Genomic DNA, 8,189 nt, shown 5'->3' on the forward strand with positions numbered 1-8,189 from the left:
TCGGCAGATGTTCCTTTAAGTTGCAAAATCCCCTAAATTTAACATCTGTTTGGAATAGAATTCATTTTGAAAAACATTCAATTTTCAGAAATATATCTACTGTGTAGAGAAAGGTACCCAGAAATATTTGCTACTTAGTCCCAAAGCACGAGCTCTAACTTGCTTGTTACAACCAACATGATATCCCCAGCTTGGGAGAATCTATTTTCAACCTGGCTGCATGATTTTAACCTTTCATTTCTGAGCTTACTCCCAATCTCAGAACAATGGAAGTAAATATTCACACACTGATTTTCTTAAAGCCTACGCTCAGACCTGCATCTTTTCCTCTAGCATAGAGCGATCAAATCAATAATAAACTTAATTTTTCTTAATGTAATTAATCCACAAATTCTTCCTCAGGATAAACTCAGCCTCTATTTACTTCTTTCAACCAGGAAATTTTTTACCAGAGGAGAGCTGTGTGCATTTAGTCAAATCTTTTCTCTCCTCTTGCCTCTCTGCCTCTGTCTGTTCCCTTTCCACCTCATCCTCTTTTCTTCTCTATTCTCTTAGCCTCCCTTCCTTTGGCACTTTGAGAGAGCTGCAAGGTTACTACTGCAGATGCCCATTTCCTTTGGTTCCTTTGGTTCACCATGACATTGGCAAGAGATGCAATACCTAGAAAACAAAGAACAGAGACGTTTTGGATCAAACCGTACCTTTTTCTGTTTCTTTCTCGTTGCAACTCAAGGAGAAATTATCTTTCCTTTCTAAATGTTTTCTCTCTGCTAAGAAACGGTGGCCATGTTATCTGGTTAGAGCCCAGCCTGCAGCTACCGTGCAGGTAACTCACTCATGTTGGACTGTAACTCACCTAACTTGTTTGTGTCCTGGCCAAATGTGGGCCAAAATAAAAGTTCAGAGCTGACCACAGGGCAAGTTTAATGATTAACAGAAGCTATTTAGGATTTTTCCTCAGAGTCTTTTACTAATGACCAAAACAAGAGTGTCTTACATTTTTCTCCACTTAACTGCATGTGCCCCAGACAAGAATTTTAAGTAAAAGTCCACCCAGTAAGACAAACAGGCATTCAATAATTGAAAGAATTTGCCAGTAAATCAGTGACTGAACACAGGGCCCAGGAAAAAGGACCAGTGGAGAGCTGATTCCCACTCATGAGCAGCCTTTGGTTTTTCATCAAGAGGAATGATGTCAGTGCCCTGTTACGGGCTGCCTTTCTCACCATAGGAGTGTGAGTCTAAAGAAGCAGAGAAAGGAAGTTATTTGTTCAAAGTCTTACTAAAAAAGGACCAACTAGCCCTCTTTGTTGTTTTACTTTCTTCCCTCACTCCTGTCCTTGCTTTCTTGACTAAGAGGAAGTCCTCAATTAGTATTCATTAACTTTTTTTTTTTTTAAGATTTTATTGGGGATTTGGGGGAGGGGAACAGCATTGGGGAATCAGGGAAGGGGAACAGACAAGTTGCTGTTCTTTTGTTCTTCAGTCTAGTTGTGGAGGATGTTGCTTCACTGGCCCATACTGGTATTATGATCATTGTGCTCTTCCTGGTTGAGGCAGTGTTCACCAGCCATTGGACGGTAGCTCATGGCAGCCCAGCTCCAGGTCAAGCTGTTGTTCACCATCTTAGCTGTAGAGGGCACAGTGTCACTGGCCCTCATGTGGGATCCGAACCGGCATCCTGCTGCTCAGAGCTGGTGTCCCAAGCCAACTCCTAACCAACTGAGCCACTCGGCCAGTCCTGTATTCATGAACTTCTAATGGGACCCAGTTATTAGTCTGACACTTCCTTGATAAAGAATCTGAGAGCCAATGGGCTTAAAAAGTCAATACCACCTTCTTACTTGGTCCACGGCTGACTGTTCTGTTTCTGCTCCACCACCCATTCCCATTTACATCACCAGTTTCCTGATCATGTCAGTCCATGCCCAGTGGTTCCTGACCATGAGGAATTCTCATCTCCTTTTCCCACTGTTTCCTTTGGGAGAGGAGACTTTCCTGTCGAATTTGGTAGCCCTGAGTCTCCACCACAAAGGAAGATTAGTAGACCTAGGAAGCATCCCAGCAAGGCCAGATTTAATCTACGGAAATACAGCACAACCTTGATGAGAGTAACGGAACTATCCTCTAGAAGGTAGGGGAGTTTACACCAAATCTGCTATATATCACAGCTTGGCACCCAGTGACAAGCAGAATGATTTTCCTAGTGCTGCAGCCAGTAATAGAGAGAGAGGGGGTACCTAGCCACATTGGACAGGTACGATGTCAATCACTCTGCCACCCTGCCTGCCTACTGATTCTCAATTTCCACTCTAGATTCCTCCACCCTGGCACATGGGTAGTGGGGAAAGAAGGGGCAGACCAGGTTGGGGGGAGATAATCAAAGGGGATTTCAAAATTATTGGTCATTTTTTATTTTTGTATAAGAAATTATATTCATGAATCACTTAGATGATTCAAAATTAGATTTTCTAAGAATATAACACAAAACAAAGAAAAAAATCATACACACAGCCAACAGTTTAGTGGTTACCAGAGGGAAAAGGGAGAGGGGCGAGGTAGGAAAGGGTAAAAGGGGGTCAAATATATGTTGATGGAAGGAGATTTGACTTTGGGTGGTGAACATACAATGCAATACTCCTATACAGATGATGTATGATATAGAATTATGCAGGTGAAACCTATATAATTTTATTAACAAATTTCACCCCAATAAATTTAATAAAAATAAAATTAAAATAAAATTTAAAAGGTAAACTAATTATTCTTCAAAAAATAAAAAATTTTCATCCCCTTTCAAGTATATTCAACCTTTAAAAAAAAAAAGTGTTTGTGGAGCCAGACTGCATGAGTTTCAAGCCTGTCTCTATTGCCTGCCTATGCTGTATGTATGACAAAGGGAATTACCTAACATTTTTTTTTCTTTTTCTTTCTTTTTTTTCTGCATAAATCTTTATTTTTCTATTTAAAAATATAGAACACTTCACGAATTTGCATGTCATCCTTACACAGGGATCATGCTAATCTTCTCTGTATTGTTTCAGTTTTAGTATATGTGCTGCCAAAGCAAGCACTTAACTTTTTTGCATTGATTTCTTCACCTATAAAGTAGAGATAGTAATTTTAATGCCTATTTCATAAATAAAAGAAGACAACTACACACACACACACACACACACACACACACACACACACACAGAACGTAACAGTTTCCTCCCTCAAAGCTCTTGCTGCCTGGAAAGAGAGACAGAATCTTGATCATATTAGTTACCTATATTGTAGTCAAGTCTCCTGATGAAAACTTAACTCCTGTTTTATTTCTTGCTACTTCAGGAAGAGGCTTCCAGAAATTAACCTCATCTATCCATGGGTAAATAGCCTATAGTGGATATTTATAATTCTTTTTGGTAGCCTAGCTGTCAACACTTTATCCTAAAAGCGCCCCAATTTTCTTACAGGTAGATTTACCTCTTCACTCTCGACTAGAAGAATCTTGATGATACGTAAGACTTCGGTTTCTGGGCTCTAGGAAATTCCTGGTGGGCAATCAAGCTCTACTGTTAAAGAAATGAAGCAGACTGAGCCATTTCATGCCCTAAGGCCTAAAAGGACTAGTTGTAGAACTCTACAGGAGGAGGCCATGCCGCATGCAAGCCTGGGGAGCCTCAAGTCCTCCCCTCTGTGAGCTCTCCCTTCCACTTCAAGATCCCTAAACATACACACATATCTAAATTTGCCACACAAACACAACCTCCAGAGAAGCCCCCCCTTTTCCTCTAATCATACTCCAAAGTCCCTGTCATACAGAAATTCTAAATAAAGTCTTGAGCTCACTTCTCTGACCCAGTGATAAAGACAAATGCTCCTCAGAACGCAGCCTGAGCATGGTTCCCCCAAAATTGGTAGCCATGTCCACCCTCAGGTATTGTCACTATTTCACAGGAAGCTACTTCTATGAGAGTTTAGGAAATCTTGACACAAAAATTGTTGCTCAGACCTATGAAGCAAACTTGAGGAGACCAAAGGAGAAAGTCATTCTTTGACCCCTTTCTCTCAGATTCCAACACCACTCTAAATTTCTGGGGACTAGCAGTTTTGAGAATTGAAGTGGGGGTGGTATAAGAATGTGCCTCACAGATCTCCAATTATGGGGAAAAATTGACGAAGGGCCTAGCTGCTGTGCTCTAAAAATCACTGCAACATTTGGACCAAGCCATCCTTCGATAGGTTGCTCCCAACCGACACTGAACATGGCAAGGGTAAGACAGGTTCATTCAGGGAGACACAGGACTCTTCTGGTGGTGGCTTTGGCTTGAGGACTCCCTGACAACCTTGCAGAACCTTCTTTAGAGCTACATTGCAGGCTATGATATGTCTCTCTCTCCATCACTCAGGATCGGTCTAACAGCTCTCAAAACCTCTGTAGCTTCATCTCCATTTTCTCTGTTAGGCACATCCCCTAATAAACTCCTTGCACTTTTAATCCTGTCTTGGCATCTGCTTCTCAGAGGACTCAGATTTACACAGTACACTGGAAGAGAACACCATTGGCAAAAACCATGGTCTTTTTATTAGCGGCCCCATGAGCAGCAGCATTGGTGAAAATCCTTTAGATAGCTTTGCAGGCCGTAAATCTTAAAGGAAGCCAAAACAGAAGAGGAAAGGAAAGACAAGCATCATCGAAGAAACTCTATGAAATCAGTGTGCTTGACGTCTTCTATTTGACCCTCCAGATCTACCCTTGTCCACTCCGCTCTATGCCCTGGAAAGGTGACCTGTGTGGACTGTAACAATGGGCTTTCTTGCCCATTGGCTTCTGGTTGGCTTCACAACTGGAGGACACCACCAGCAGCCCAGAGGGAGGTACAGAGGGCCAAGAGGTGAGAAGGGTATTTTTTCCCCAGTGCCATCCCCACTAATCTCAACCTCTGACAAGGGACCCTTTCTATACAGCACACTCTGTTGCTCTCTCACTCTCGTTCTCTCTGCAGGTTCTGGTACCCCTTCCTCTCTTTGCCCCTTCAGGCCCAGGGATAACAGTTCCTATGGCTGTTATCTTGTATGTACTGCCCCATCCCGTTTTGCTTGTTTTAAACCTTGGACATACCACTTAGAAATAGTCCCTTTATTAATTTTTCAGCCTTAATGTGCCATCTGTTTCCTACTGGGACCCTAACTGATATATAAGCTCTAGAGATAGTTAAGCTCCCAAATGGGCAAATGTGGAGTTCCCAGTCATCAAAATTTGGGTGCTACTGTAAATGCGACCTCACGAGTATGCACGGACTGGGAATGCCTGGCAACACTTGGCTTATACATGTCATTTCCAAACTAAATGTTGCATTTCTTAAGGAAAACAATTATCTTTAACACTTGTGCCCCAACACATTTTTCACTGTATCTTACATAAAGCAGGCACAAAATAAAATGGATAGGAATGCCTTGTGAATTCTTTGGGAAAAAACATCTGGAATGGATGAGGGCAACAAAAGCCAAAGTAGGCTTTAAATGGAAATTAAGAATGCTCATTGCAGCTTTTTCCTTTAAAACAAAAAATGCAGCTTCTATAAGTGGAAAATAATATAAATAATAGAAGGCAGAACGGGGGCAAGACAGGCACATCTCTGACAAAAGGTAGATCACGGAGCAGGACACTAACATGGTCCTTTCGGCTAAGTGGGAACTTTCCTTCACTAGGCCAGAGGAGCTCTGGACCAAGCTTTGCCCGCGTTCTCCAGGTACACCTGTTGTGAGATTAGCCATGAAGCTATGGCCCAGCTATACCCCTCATATTTTCTGTGCTGTCAGAATGATCCCCAGGAAATTTCCCTTTCACCAGTCTAGGACTGACCCAACTTGTCCTCCCTCCTTTTCCTCAAGTCTTCCTAGTCTCCCTTTTTCATGGAGAAGCACAATCAAAGCAATAAGACACTTGCTGGTTTAATATCATATTCCTGATTAAATTGAGATCTTAAGCATAATAAATACATGGACTCAAATTTGGAGGTTAAAGGAATCTGTTCCACCAGAGGGTCTAAGCTGTAGGTGAAATATTTACTTCATAGTGTCTTTAGACAAGTTTTCTTACACACTAAATAAAATTTCTCAAAAGTAGTGGGTTGCCGGAAAAGTCATAACACATTTTTGCAATGAAAAACATAGAAAAAAATATGTCATGACTTTTCTGACAACCCAATAATTTGTCATTATTGCCTCTGTCCTGAGTCAGTTTTGCTCATTAACTTATTTTGATAGGTATGATCCCATTTATCCAGAAGTGAAATTGTGGTGACCTCCATCATCCTGATGACATTCCTGAAAAGCAATAAGGCCCCTGGGTAGTACAGGTGAAAATAACAAATCCTGCGCACTTGGAAGTAACATTGGACTACAGGTAGTTCCGCTGTTGGATGAGCAGAGCTGATGGCTACTCTAGCATTATATAGTCTGGGGCATATGGTGCTCTATGCCTTTATTATCCTGGGGGCATCATTGAATCACGACACTCAACAGGACTAGGTTCATACCAATGACACAGAGCAATGAGAAAACAGTGAACTCAAGTTCATACCTAACTGTAGGGTGACCAACTGTCCCAGTCTATCTGACTAGGTGCTTTCCCAGCACATGGGACTTTTGGTGCTAAAACAGGGCAAGTCCCAGGCTAACCGGGAGGGTTGATCATCCTATATCTAAGAAAACAGAGAAATGAATGTAATGTGCATTAGACAGATCTTAATCCAGAAAAATTAAACATTTTGTAAAACACATCGGTACTCAAAGGCGGTAGATTTCGGTTGCTCATAAAATTCACTTATGTGAATAAGTTGATTCCAGCCATGTCAAATAAAATAGATGACGCAATATCCCATGTTTTTCAGACCATGGAAATATCTTTTTCTTTGACCTTGGAGCATCACTGAGAGATGTAGGCAAAATAGCATAAGTCAGTTTCTGAATTCCAATACAGCTCCTTCTCCCTGGGTTCAGCAGAATTTAAAATAAATCACATCAGCAGGGACCAACAACCCAAAAGCAATGAATTTTTATCTACTTTGATACCATGTTACTATCTGAGTCTAGGAGCCCAGCTGAGATTTCTGAAGTGTATCTCACACTTAGTTTTAAAATTATGAGTGACATTGAAGTCATAAATTTCTGCAGCCCACTAGAACTTGCTTAGCAGAATGTTATGATACTATCAAGTTCTATCTCTTAGAAGAAATTGGTTTGAAAACAGAAGAAATATTTGCCCCTTCTCTGGAAAACGTCACATGGCTGATAAAACAGCGCAGAAGCTAACACCTGATATGAGGAACATAAATAAGCAATGAAAATGAGAGAACTCCAAAAATCTAGAAATAAGATTACCTTCCGGGTTCAACAACAGAAACAATTAATGAATCAAATTACTCAGTTAGATTGAAAGCTATTCATATATCAAAGAAAACCATTCAGATGGCCTATTTGTAAAGATCATAGTGTGGCAGTTTTCTAAAAATGGTCAAATGTTTTGTCGATTATCTCATTAAAAGGACGATTCATGTCTCCCTCTTTCTAAAGCTGGATGGGCTTGTGACTCACTTAAAACTAATATAAGGTGTCAGAAATGATGCTGCCTGACGTCCGAGGCTAAGTAAGTCAGAAAACACAGTCCAGTTTTGCCATGTGTGTTGGAACACATGCTTGGTGCTCTGAGCGACCCCAGGAGAAGTCCAACTCCTCTGGAGCCATCATGCTGTGAGGCAGCCACACCACATAGAAAGCCCTCCTGTAAATACTCCGTATGGCAGTCCTGGAGTTTGCTCCTCCAGACCAGACATCAGAGCCATGAGTGAATGGCCTTCACACCATCCCAGCCCCCCAGGCACCAGTCACCGCCAGCCCTTGCATCGTCCCACTGAGGCCTCAACTATCATTCATTTATTAGAGATAAGCCTTCCCTGCTATGCCCTTTCCAAAGTCTTAACCCACAGAATTGGAGTATAACAAAATAGCTACTGCCTAATGCCGCTAATATTAGGGTGGTTTGTCATGCAGCAATAGTAACTGGAATCAGTCCTGAAAGCTTAGAAATAGGAGAGTCAGGGACAAACACTTATGTGATCCCCAAAGCTCTGAACTAAGAACAACCCCTCACACCTGTTACCTAATTATTAATTCCTACACATCCTGAGATCTCTAAATGA

The 8,189-nt window shown here is 41.5% G+C and overlaps 1 protein-coding gene across 3 annotated transcripts in view; it reads right to left on the reverse strand.

The window, feature by feature from the left end:
• The window catches only part of PKHD1 (PKHD1 ciliary IPT domain containing fibrocystin/polyductin), a 460,535-nt gene extending 459,671 nt beyond the window's left edge, over positions 1-864 (reverse strand). For all 3 annotated transcript variants that reach the window (XM_019658751.1, XM_019658750.1, XM_019658752.1), the window contains exon 1: positions 702-864. The gene's annotated coding sequence lies outside the window, so the exon portion shown is untranslated. The remainder of the gene's footprint in view (positions 1-701) is intronic.
• Between the last annotated feature and the right edge of the window lie 7,325 nt (positions 865-8,189).

Source organism: Hipposideros armiger, unplaced genomic scaffold (assembly GCF_001890085.2).
Source record: "Hipposideros armiger isolate ML-2016 unplaced genomic scaffold, ASM189008v1 scaffold_288, whole genome shotgun sequence".
NCBI classification, from domain to species: domain Eukaryota; kingdom Metazoa; phylum Chordata; class Mammalia; order Chiroptera; family Hipposideridae; genus Hipposideros; species Hipposideros armiger.